This window comes from Macaca mulatta, chromosome 5 (assembly GCF_049350105.2).
Source record: "Macaca mulatta isolate MMU2019108-1 chromosome 5, T2T-MMU8v2.0, whole genome shotgun sequence".
Classification (NCBI taxonomy): domain Eukaryota; kingdom Metazoa; phylum Chordata; class Mammalia; order Primates; family Cercopithecidae; genus Macaca; species Macaca mulatta.
This window is the reverse complement of record NC_133410.1, coordinates 36,011,871-36,025,207: the sequence shown is the minus strand read 5'-3', so window position 1 is coordinate 36,025,207 and position 13,337 is coordinate 36,011,871.

Below are 13,337 nucleotides of genomic sequence, written 5' to 3'. Positions count from 1 at the left end.
ATGGATTTGTTCATGGAGAGGAAGAATCAATATCATTAAAATGGCCATACTGCCCAAAGCAATTTATAGATTCAACGCTATTCCCATTAAACTACCACTGACATTCTTCAAAGAACTGGAGAAAACTTGGCCCAAATAGCCAAAGCGATAGTAAATAAAAAGAACAAAGCTAGAGACATCACGCTACCTGACTTCAAACTATACCACAGGTCTATGGTCACCAAAACAGCATGGTAGTGGTAGAAGAACAGAAACATAGACCAATGAAACAGAATAGAGACTCAGAAATAAGACTGCATACCTACAACTATCTGATCTTTGACAAACCTGACAAAAACAAGCAATGGGGAAAGGATTCCCTATTCAATAAATAGTGCTGAGATAACTGGCTAGACATATACAGAAAATTGAAACTGGAACTCTTCCTTTCACCATATACAAATATTAACTCAAGATGGATTAAAAACTTAAATGTAAAGCCTACAACTATAAAAACTAGAAGACAATCTAAACAATACTATTCATGACATCAGCATGGGCAAAGATTTCATGATGACGATGCCAAATGTAGTTGCAACAAAAGCAAAAATTGACAGATGGAATCTAATTAAACTAAAGAGCTTCTGCACAGCAAATGAAACATCAACAGAATAAGCAGACAATCTACAGAATGAAGAAAACTTTTGCAAACTATGCATCTGACAAAGGTCTAATATCCAGCATCTATAAAGAACTTAAACAAATTTCAAGAAAAGAATAGCAAAGGACATGAACAGATATTCTTCAAAAGAAGACATACATGAGGCCAACAATCATATGAAAAAAACCTTGACATCACTACTTATTACAGAAATGCAAATCAAAACCACAATGGGATATCATCTAACATCAGTCAGAATGGCTATTACTAAAAAGTCAAAAAATAACAAATACTGGTGAGGTTGTGGAGAAAAAGGAATGCTTATACCCTCTTTATGGGAGTGTAAATTAGTTTAGCCATGGTGGAAAACAGAAAAAGACCTAAAGACAGAAATATTATTCAACCCAGCAATCCCATTACTGGGTATATACCCAAAGGAATATAAATCATTCTATTATAAAAACATATGCTCACGTATGCTCACTGCAGACCTATTCACAAGAGCGAAGATATAGTCGACCTAAAACCTCATCCATGATAGACTGGATAAAGAAAACGTGGTACATATACACCATGGAATACTATGCAGCTATAACAAGGAAGGAGGTCATGTCCTTTGCAGGGGCATGAATGGAGCTGGAGGCCATTATCTTCAGCAAACTAACTCAGGAACAGAAAACCAAATTCCACATGTTCTCACTTATAAGTGGGAGCTAAATGTTGAGAACACATAGAAACATAGAGGAAAACAATATACCCTGGATGTTTCAGAAGGTGGAGGGTGGGAGGAGGGAGAGCACTAAGAAAAACAACTTACAGCTATTAGGCTTAAAACCTGGGTGATAAAATAATTTATAAATCAAACTCCCATGACACAAGTTTATCTATATAAAAAAACCTGCACTTGGTCCCCGAACCTAAAAGTGAAAAATAAATAAGTCAAAAATAAATAAGTCAAAAATAAAAAATAAGTAACCCATGGATCAAATAAATTATAACAATGGGAATTGGAAAACAATTTGAAGCAGATTAAAACTCTGCTTTGCGGGAAGATTATTGTATTAAATGTATGCATCTGAAGAGACAAAAGGTTGAAATTAATGTTCTACGTATCTTAAGCAGAAACAGAAGAACAAAATAACTCCATGAATGTAGAAAGAAACAAAAATATAAGAGCAGAAATTGTTGATATAGGGAAAACATTACAGTAGAGAAAGTAAACAAAGTCAGAATTTTGTTCTGCACAAATAAAATTGCTTAACCTTATAAAAACTGCTCAAGAGATAAGGAGAAAAGCACAGATAGCTAATATTAGAAATATAAAAGAAGACAACATTGAGACCACAAAGTGATCATCAGGTGATATTCTTAACAATGTGGCACCCAAAAATATTTTAAAAATTGATGAAATGGCCAAATTTTGAGAATTTATAAAATTAATATAAGAATAAATTAGGAAACATAATTCTAAAACTGATAAAAGAAATGAGAATTAAAACCTCGCAGAAACAAAACAAGGAAACATTTTCCCAAAAGAAAACACTAGGCCCAGATGGCTTTGCTGTTAAACGCTTAAGGAAGAAATAATACCAATCTTACATGAATTCATTAGAAGGAGAAAAGAGGAAACATTCCCAGATTGTTGTATGAGATCATCATTGCCTTAATGCTAACTTGGGCCTTTAAGAAAAGAAAAATTCAGGTCAATTTTATTCATGATCACTGAGAATAATAAGAATCCTAAGATAAGTATTAGCAAGCTTATCTTAGCAATACTAATCAATACATCATAATCAAATTGGGTTTGGACAAGAAAGACAAGGTTTGTAAAAAACAATTTTGAAAATCAAAGTAACTTACCATTAAAACAGAATAAGAAAAGAGCAATCTTTGAATAATTTTTAATGGATGCAATTTAAACATTTGATAAAATTCAACATTAATTTGTAATAAAAAATCCTTAACAAACCAGAAAAAGAAGGGAACTTTCCGTTAAACGTCATCTACACAAGCCTCTAGGTAAGAAAATACTTAATGGTAAATATTGATAGAATTTTTTCTGAGATGGGAAATGAGATGACAATGCCTGCTATCAACATTTTAGTTTGACAATATTAGAGGTCCTAGCCAGATCAATAAGGCAAGAAAAAGAAAGAAAACGTTAAAATATAGTAAAGGAAAAATATTTTTACTTACAGGTAATACGAACACTATCCCATAAAAATTATAAATGATTAGAATTACTAAATAGATAATAAGAAATGAAGGTAAATTTAACAGAATTGTGAGATACAAAATCAAATATCAGTTGTATATCAGTAAAATAAAATTTGAAAGTCAAGTTTAGAAAATATATTACTTATAACAGCAGCATTTCATTGTGCAAATCAATCTTTCACTGAAAACAGTACCATATACTGAATTTTAAAATTCACTCTCTTAGCAGTGTGTATCAAGTTGAGCTTTTTATAAATTTTTGGTTGTTAGTGAGGCATGTGGAAGAAAGCTAACTCAGAGCCCTCACTAAATATAGTGTTTTATCATTTAGTTTAGTCACTATAAACTTATATTTTCCCCAGTTTTAACACTTTATGTGTTGTTCATTCTTTCTTGTATCTCAACACTTCAGGGAAGATTATTTCCTCCTTTTTCTACAATATAATCTTGTAACTAACTTTTGTGAGGTTCTACAAATACAGTTTTTTTGTGTATCTGAAAATATTTTTATTTCATGCTTATTTTGAAATATGCTTTTGCTGAGTATTGAATTCTGGAAAGACACTTATTTCTTTCATTTCTTTTTATATTATTCCATTTTCTTCTGGCTTTTATTGCGTCTGTAGAGAGACCTGATATCAGTGTCGTTGATGTTACTGCTTTTCTTTTCTAGTTTCTGTAAAGATTTTCTTTTGTTATTGTCATTTTTCTTCTGCACTTTCTCTAAGACATGCTTGGGCAGAAATTTTTCATAAATTAAAGGAAATATCTCCGTATTCAATTGCATATTTTAAGAGAGTCTTGGGCTTGTGTAAATTGAACACACAAAAAGATGCCATTCCATACGCACCAGATTGGCAACAATGAAATATCTAATAATTGCAAATGTTGATGAGGATGTGAAGCAATGTGGGAATTGCATTGTGCATTGAAATAACCAATTTGGAAGCCAGTTTGTCATTGTCTAGTAAAATTGAAGAAATACATTTTCTATAGTACCAGCAATTATGTTTCATATATATTGAATTAAATATATATTTAGTATATATACTTCTACATATAATTCATACATATATATATCATATATATTTACTCTAAAGAAACTCTGGCATATGTATACCAGTATACATAAACAAAAATATTTATAAAAATATTACTTGTGGTAGCTAAATACTGAGAACAAACCAAATGTGATCCATTTACAGGTTTAAAAAGGAATGCTATTTCTTCGGAATTAATGCATAAATTGTAAAACTATTTATTTAAAAGTGAGTAATCAATTATTACACAATTTTGGAGGATGACTGATTCTTCAGAGCTGGGAGAATGTTGAAATTTGAGACAAGCATATGAGATTTTGGGAGGGATTTGTAATATCCTATTTCTCAGTCTTGATTATATTATGAAGATTTGATGAATAAAAATATGGAAGGTCATGGAATTGTGTTACATGGATATTGCTCTGCAATTATTAAGCTAAACACAAACATTTTATGTACTTTAAAAAATGTATCTCATATAATAAAGTGGTCCTTTTTAAAAAGGCAATTCGAATGGGTGAGTTTTAAAAATGGTTTGAGCAAATCTTACCATCATTGAAGTTATGTTTGGAATAAGAGGTAAAATATTAATAATAATATTAAGGGTATAGGCTTGTATAATTATGAAAATACTGTCACAAACTTTAGTATGTAGAATGATGTTGATTTAGGTGTATAAATTCTGTTATGTTTAGTAGGTAAGCTTCATATTATAGTCACACCTTATTCCTTTTGACTTGATCTAAAGGAAGAAATCCATTGTAATATTCACTTCGGTGTTCCTAAGTGTAGCTTTATACAATAGAGTGCTTAAGATTGAAATTATACAACTGTAGGTTGCTTTTCTGGCAATGAAGCCTTAGAGGGTATACAATGACTCTTGCCTTTTGGTGAATTAGTTGAGAAAGTCTCCCAGACAAACATATTCTAAGGATGTCAACATCTGGGTAACTGTAGAGATAACAGAGTTTTGAGATTGACTACCTACACTTTTTTCTTCTTGGTGTTAAAATGCAGAAATTATCTTGATTTAGGCATCATGTTGTAAATTATATATTGGCTCCAAAAAGCACATGCTTATTTAAGAAATACTGTGTCTTGGAAGATTGGCTTGGAACATGTAGGCAACAGAAGGAGTGAGAATCCTCGAAAACATCAATCTCCTTCCAGATAAAAAGAGAGGTTATTTGATAAAGTTAATGGAGAAGAGCCAGTGATGAGAAATAGTATTTCCTTCAGTTTATAATGTGCAGGGAGTTTTTACCTATATCATTCACATGCTGATTCTGGATAGAGAAGAGATATGACTGACATTGTGCCCATTTTAGAGATAAGAATATGTAAGTTCATGCAGTTGAGGCGTCTAGAACTAGATTGCTCAGTTACTTATCTGAATTTCTTTCTAAAAGAACATCAAGACAATGAATTACCAAGAGACATAAGATTAAGTCTCTGCTGAAAGAAAATCTTATCTTATTAATTCATCCAGAGTGAATATACATAGCAATATACATAGTCCAGTGCTAAATGTTACATGCAGATTAAATACGGAAACAATGTTCAGAGAAAGAAGGAACATTCATTAACTTCTCTACTTTTGTCCTTGGCATAGATTTATATAATGCAATTGTTCAAGATTGGTGCTGATATTATACTAATAATTTTCATCTGGAAATATAATTAAATAATGGGCTGCTATGTTAAAGAAATCAATGTTGATTCTTCAAGATTTTCTGTTCTTTAGTATTTATTTATCAAAAATTACTGAGGAAATGAATATGTCTAAATTTCAGTATGTGTCATTCTTCTGTTTTTTCCATAATAAAGCCCAGTAATAACATGGAGCTCTATTTCATTTGCTGAATGTTAATAAATAAGGTTTGCACATAATCAAATTGCACTTCATCTTTCTCAAGTTGTTTTGATTGATCATTTAATTATTTTTAACATAAAAATCAATTCAAGCCATTTTACTATAAATTAGGGCCATTGACTACTTACTGTAGAATAAATGCTTTAGAAAGCAGAAAATATATGCTTAAGTCTACACTGAACTTCATACCCCCTGGCAATGTACAGTACACTAAATTCTATTTTTTAATGTAAATTACTTCACTACATTTAGACAAATTATTTCAATTAACTCTGGCAAGATTATTAAGCATAGTTAATAGTAATGCGAATGAGATTATTTATAAAATAGTCCTAGGAGAGCAATAAAAAATATATGCTCCTATTCTTTAAGGTGGATTTTTGGTAAGACTAGTAATTTTGATAATCACTATGCTTTGAATTTTAGTTCAATAAATATTTCATAAAAGCATATCATAAGCCAAGTAATTATCTAGGAGCAGAGCCTGAGATTGTTGTTCAATTACTCTTAGGGCAGGGGAAGTGAAGCATAAGGATAGAGCAGAAGAAAGTTAAGTTAGGAAGTAAGTTAAGCCAGGAAGTACTTTCCAACAGTTCTAGCTTTGATCTCATCCCAGCTAAGGTCCAGAGCACTTGTACCACATAGTGTGTCCTATCTTGAAACAAGGGGAGAGATCATTTTTATCCTTGTGCCTGTCAGTCATGGACTGAGGTCTTCACTGTGTGTGTGTGGAGGGCTCCTTTTGCATGAGGTCATTTGTTTGAAAAGAAGTTGGGGGCAGCTGTGAGCCAAAACTTACTCGCTGGGGGCTAGCAGCTTTGGCTAACAAAGGGAATTTGAATGTAGAACCAACTGCATCCAGCACATTATATAAGAAGATTCTGCTCTCTAGATATTGACAATTCAAGCAAACATTGGCATACGTTTATACATTGAAAATATTACTCCAAAAGTATTTGCCAATAAATTTAAGGACAACTCCAGAGTTGGAAGCTTGATGAAATGTTGTTGAGATTCATTTTATCTGAAGTGAAAGCTTTATGCAGAAAGCAGAGAAAGCTAATCCAAAACTGAGTCAATGATTTAATCTACAGAGAGATCACAATTCCTGATTCAAGGGCAGAGAGCATATTTCCTAAAGGGGACCTAGAACAAATCTGCTTCATAACAGCTTTGGAGTCTGAAGGGACAGTCTCAGAAAAGAGGGTGACACTCCACTCACATTACCTACTGACTTAATAAAAGCCGATGTAATTATGCCCTATTCATGGACTGTCATCTCATAACTTACTGGGTTTTCTTATGCTCTATGCTTGTCTCCATTCTACAGATACAGCATACTTTACTGCCTCTTCCAGGAACAATACTTCATCTTTCACGCTCACATACCAATTTGATAATGCCTTTGTCATCACAAATATTTCATGTTTGAGTTTCGCTAATGAGATAAACTTCCTCTTAAGAAGAATCTGTATCCTGTTTGTTCAAAGTACAGAAAGCAGCTAAATGACTGAAAGGGTAACAGATGAATAATTTATGTATGGAAAATGTAATTACCCTGTCTCTTCCTTCATAAATTGAAAAATGAAGGAAGTTTGACTAGCAATGCGCCCAGCATCTGTAGATGCCCATTAAATATGTTCTGAGTGAATTAATGGATTATAGCACGAGGTTTAAACATGAGGCTTCTCCTGATTTACTCTGAGTAGCTGCATGCCACTGGATATGCTCTTTAGCCTCCTTACAACTCATTGGCTTGTTGAGAATTAAATGATATTTTATCTATCTGCTTGTCCAGTTAGTTTGCTAGCCAGCAAGCTAGCTAGCTTTTATAGGCTAATTGTGTCCCCCCAAAATTAACATGTTGAAGTCCTAACTTTCTTCACTTCAGAATATGGTCTTGCTTGAAAGTTTTTTTGTTTTTTTGGGTTTCTCTTTTTCTAGATAAAGACTTACTCTTTTGCCAGGCTAGAGTGCAGTGGCATGACCTCGGTTCACGGCAACCTCCATCTTCCATGTTCAAGTGATTCTCCTGCCTCAGCGTCCTGAGTAGCTGGTACTACAAGCATGTGCCACCACGCCCAGCTAATTTTTGTATTTTTAGTAGAGATGGGGTTTCACCATGTTGGCCAGGATGGTCTTGATCTCTTGACCTCGTGATCTGCCCACCTTGGCCTCTCAAAGTGCTGGGATTACATGCATAAGCCATTGTGCCCAGCCTGCTTGAAAGTTTTTTACACATATAATGGTTAAGATGAGGTTATGCTGGAGTAGAGTGGGCCCCTAATCCCATATAACTCGTCTTCTTATAAAAATAAAAATTTGAACCCAGACATTCATACAGGGAAGACAATAAAGAACCACAGGGAGAAGACCGCCATCTACAAGCCAAGGAGAGAGGCCTGGAATAGATATGTCCCTCATAACCTTCAGAATGAATCAATTCCAATGAATGTTGATTAGTCTCTGGCTTCCAGAACTGTGCAACAATACATTTCTGTTGCTTTAAACTATTCAGTTTGTGGTACGTTGTTATAGCAGCCCTAGCATTTAATTATCTATCTAGCTATCTAATCCACCCAATCTACAGTGCTATTACACGGTGCCTAGAATATAGTTTATTCCCGAGAAATGATGGCTATCTAATTATTATTATAGTATCAACGTAATAGTAAAATATTAAGAGGAATTCTTGCACAAAATATGGTGACCTACAGGTTACCATCACTCTTAAACCAGGGCGTCTAGTCAGTTACTGATAGCTTTGTGATAGAAAGTTAGAATTCTGACCTGGCGCGGTGGCTCACACCTGTAATCCCAGCACTTTGGGAGGCCGAGGCAGGCAGATCACGAGGTCAAGAGATTGAGACCATCTTGGCCAACACGGTGAAACCCCGTCTCTACTAAAACTACAAAAATTAGCTGGGTGCCGTGATAGGTGCTTGTAATCCCAGCTACTCAGGAGGCTGAGGCAGGAGAATCGCTTGAACCCAGGAGGCAGAGGTTGCAGTGAGCCGAGATTGTGCCACTGCACTCCAGCCTAGTGACAGAGCAAGGCTCCATTTCAAAAAAAAAAAAAAAAAAAAAAACGATAAGAAAGGAAGAAAGGCCGGGCGCGATGGCTCACACCTGTAATCCCAGCACTTGGGGAGGCCGACGTGGGCAGATCACGAGGTCAGGATATCGAGACCATCCTGGCTAACACGGTGAAATCCCGTCTCTACTAAAAATTAGATGGGCATGGTGGTGGGCGCCTGTAGTCCCAGCTACTCGGGAGGTTGAGGCAGGAGAATGGCGTGAACCCGGGAGGCAGAGCTTGCAGTGAGCGAGATGGCGCCACCGCACTCCAGCCTGGGCGACAGAGCAAGACTCCGTCTCAGAAAAAAGAAAAAAAAGAAAAAGAAAAAAAAAAAAAAAAGAAGAAGAAAGAGAGAGAGAGAGAGAGAGAATTCTAGGTGAATTTGGGCAAAAACCAAAACTGGTTCATTCAAATCAGGAAGGTGTATTTAGAGTTTGACGTTCTTTTCCTTTTCCTTTTTTTTTTTTTTTTTTTTACTTTATAAATTAATTGCTTACAGTTTCCTTGCAGACTGCTAATTAAAATTTATGTTGATATTTCACACAAAAGCTTATTTTAATGGCAAAATATAGATTCACAGTAATTTATATTCCTGATGCATACATGTGAAGAGAAAGCCTTAACAACTGGCCAGGTAATATGACAATATCACTCCAGACTGCATGACAACAGACATCTTGTATGTAAAATGTCTATGCCTTAAAAATCATACTCTAAATTTAGAGGGTGTAAAGGTCTCTTCTGGTAACTCAGTTGTCCTTTTGCCCCCATCTACCCTACATATACTTTAATACCCTCTTCTTCCCACACAGATGACCTGCAATGACATTGAAAGAGACTAGGTCACCTAGCACCATCATGACTCAAAGTTCACCAATGCATAATTCTAGCCATAATTAGAACTCTACTTAGAACCATATTTAGATCTTCAGAATGTAATGAATGCTTAATGTTGATATCTATTTCTTGGTTTATAAAAAATGTAAAACACATGTCTAACTCCTGAAACAACTTATGTTCAAAATGCTCCTTTGAAATGAGTATTCTTTGGGTGATAAAACCAAGGTTATGCAACCAAATGTATCAACAGGAATGGTCTGTGTTTCCTTACCACAGGGAAAGGGGAGAAAACAAAGGCTTTTGGGGGGCCGATGAGGTTTGCTTATAAGTGTATTGTTCTATATTCTGCAAAAGTTCATTCAGTAGTCCTTCCTTGTAGTCTAGAAAGAGAGTGATTAGTGATAGGGAAAAAAGAATTGCCACCCCAGAAAACAGAGTCACTCTGGTAATGATCAGCTCCCGAAAGTGTGACTAGGACTGACTACATAATTTGGGGAGGCCAGTGCAAAATAAAACTATGGGGCCCCTGCTCCAATATTGTTACAAACTTAAAGGCAGCAACCACAGAGCATTAAACCCAGCATGGGCCCAACACAATTCATGCACTTGTGATACTGGTCCTGGAAGGAATTTTCAAACAATAGCAATGATAGTTAACATTTATAATGTCCTTTTAATGTGTTGAATTCTGCTCTAAGTAATTTACAGGAATTAACTCATATGTCTGCAAAATAACCTATTACGTAAGGCCTAAGTGTATCCACTCTTTTTCTTTTTTTAAAAAATGTTCATTTCTTTTTATTGATATACAATAGTTGCATTTTGGGGGGGTATGTGTGATATTTTGATACCAATACATAATGTGTAATGATCAAATCAGCGTAATTGAAATATCAATCACCTCAAACATCTTTTTTGTGTGTTGAGAATATTATAATTTTTTTCTGGCTATGTTGAAACATATAACACATTATCATTAACTATAATTTCTTTACTGTACTATGGAATACTAGAACTTATTCTTTGTATCTGACTGTATTTTTGTACTCCTTAACTAATTTGTCTTCATTCTTGTCTCTTCCCCAGCTTTTCTGGTCTCTGGTAATCCCAATTCTATTCTTGACCTTCAGGACATCCACATTTTTAGCCCTCGCATATGAGAGAGAACATCCTATAGTTATCTTTCTGTAACTGGCTTATTTCACTTAACATAACAACCTCTAGTTCCATCCATGTATATGTATCCACATTTTAAAGATAAGAAAACTGAAAGCCAGAAACATTTTAATAACTTGCTCAAAGCTATATAACTGATTTGTGTCAGAGCCAGTAAAATCCAGGCATTTTTGTTTTCAGAGCTGAATTTTAAGTACTAGCTATTCTGCTTTCTTCTAAGTAAAAATCTCCCTAAAGAAAATTATGTTAAGTTAACATAAATTATCTCTTGCTGAACATTCAGCACAATAGAAATATTCTCCAATGGCTGCACTTGGATTGATGATGACTCTGTATAATGGCATTTTGTGCTTAGCGAAGGCTTCTTGCCATGTCATAATTGGTTTGTAGGTCAATTAGAATCACCATTAATCACTTTTATGCCAGCGTTGATTTTATAAGATACTGAACCTAATTATGATTGTTTACATGAGCCTACTATAGGCTGAGTTAATCTGGTTTTCTTTGATATTTTTAAAATAATTCTACATGTACTTGTTTTATTTTTAAGTAAAAATACATTTAAGTTTTTAGGTGATACACAATTAATTGATGAATTTTTTATCATCTAAAACTTCTGTGCACTAACAAAGTAATCCTGATTACAGCAAGTTATCATAATGCAGTCTGTATATGTTATTAATCAAAACCGGAACAGCTGGAACCCCAAAACAGCAAGGGGTTTAGCACACCAAAAGACCAAACTTAATTATAAATGGGAATGTGCTCATCAGGTAGAGGCAGTCATAGTCAAGTCTGGCTTAGATGCAAAGTATTCTGGCTCCTGGGAAACTGGTGATTGGCTTGATATTCTTAAGATGGTGTAGCCAGTAGAGAAAATTGACCCTTTGGCTACTGTTGAAATAGAGAGAAAGGCAAACCAACCAAGTGAGAACCACGGTCACGGAGTTGCCATCATTTCCATTCTGATTGGTAAAGGTAGTGAAACCTAAGCATCTAACCTGACAGACTCAAGTGCCTGTTGATCTGTAGGCCAGCAGGACACTGATCTTCAGGACAGCTGGCGATGACTGGGATGACTGCATAAGAGGCATCAGCAACACTGAATGAAGTTCTGTTCTAAATTTGTTAATATCAATTTGAAATATTTGTTTAAATTTTAATCAAATCAGAGAAGTTTCCCACTTTAAATGTTAAACGTTGCGTCCTTCTTTCAATGGTATCATTAAAGCGCAAACTGTCATTAACATCTAACATGGGACCTGGACTATAGTAGGTAGTAACTGATTTTTTGTTGAACAAATGAGCAAGTAAATGAATGACTAATGGAATTACGATTTTCTTTGGAGGGGGACAGGGCAGGTGTGGGTGGGAAGGCGAAATGTCCAAGTGTATCTAGAAAACATAGTGGTTTTTAATTACAAGAGATTGTGTTACTCATTTCTGAGCTAAAGTTCTCCGATCATCTTCTGAACAACGATATATCCCTGTTGTCAAATTACCAAATATAAAGCATCCCTTGCCTTTTTTGTCTGACATTAAAGCTTATTCCTATCACTTTATTGAGCAATATAGAATAGCAACCTAATAGGCCTATCAAAAGGATGGATTGTGAATTTTAAATAAAAATTATTTTTAAAACATACTATAATTCAGGCCAGCCTAAGGGAGTAGTTACCTCTCTAGGTTTTGTTTTGGTATATATATATTTTTTAATCAATCTACTCCATCCCAGTCTTTTTTTTTTTTTTTTTTGAGATGGAGTCTTGCTCTATTGCCCAAACTGGAGTGCAGTGGCTGATCTCAGCTCACTACAAGCTCCGCCTCCCGGGTTCACGCCGTTCTCCTGCCTCAGCCTACCAAGTAGCTGGGACTACAAGTGCCTACCACCACGCCTGGCTAATTTTTTGTATTTTTAGTAGAGATGGGGTTTCACCACGTTAGCCAGGATGGTCTTGATCTCTTAACCTCGTGATCCGCCCACGTCAGCCTCCCAAAGTGCTGGGATTACAGGCGTGAGCCACCGTGCCCAGCCTCCATCTCAGTCTTAACATAATTGTTTCCATTAAGTTATGAGTAAATGTACGATGATCTGCCTTTTGATATTTATGTGAAAATCATTTAGTTTCTATGTTCATAAAACCATGGTCAAAGCATGACTCTTCCCATTCATTCAACATCCTCCAAACAACTGTCTTAGTGATAAATTTCTATTACATTTTCATTCCACAAAAAAGTGTCTGTATATAAAAATATCTATACTCTGCTATTGATTGCCTTTGTTTATTTAAAATGATTGTTTAGTTTTTATTTGTAAATGTCTTTTATTTTTATTTTTAATTTATTTCATTTTTAATGTTTACTTTTTAGAATTCTTTTTATTTCAATAGGTTTTTGTGGAATAGGTGGTGTTTGGTTACATAAATAAGTTCTTTAGTGGTGATTTATGAGATTTTGGTGCACCCATCACTT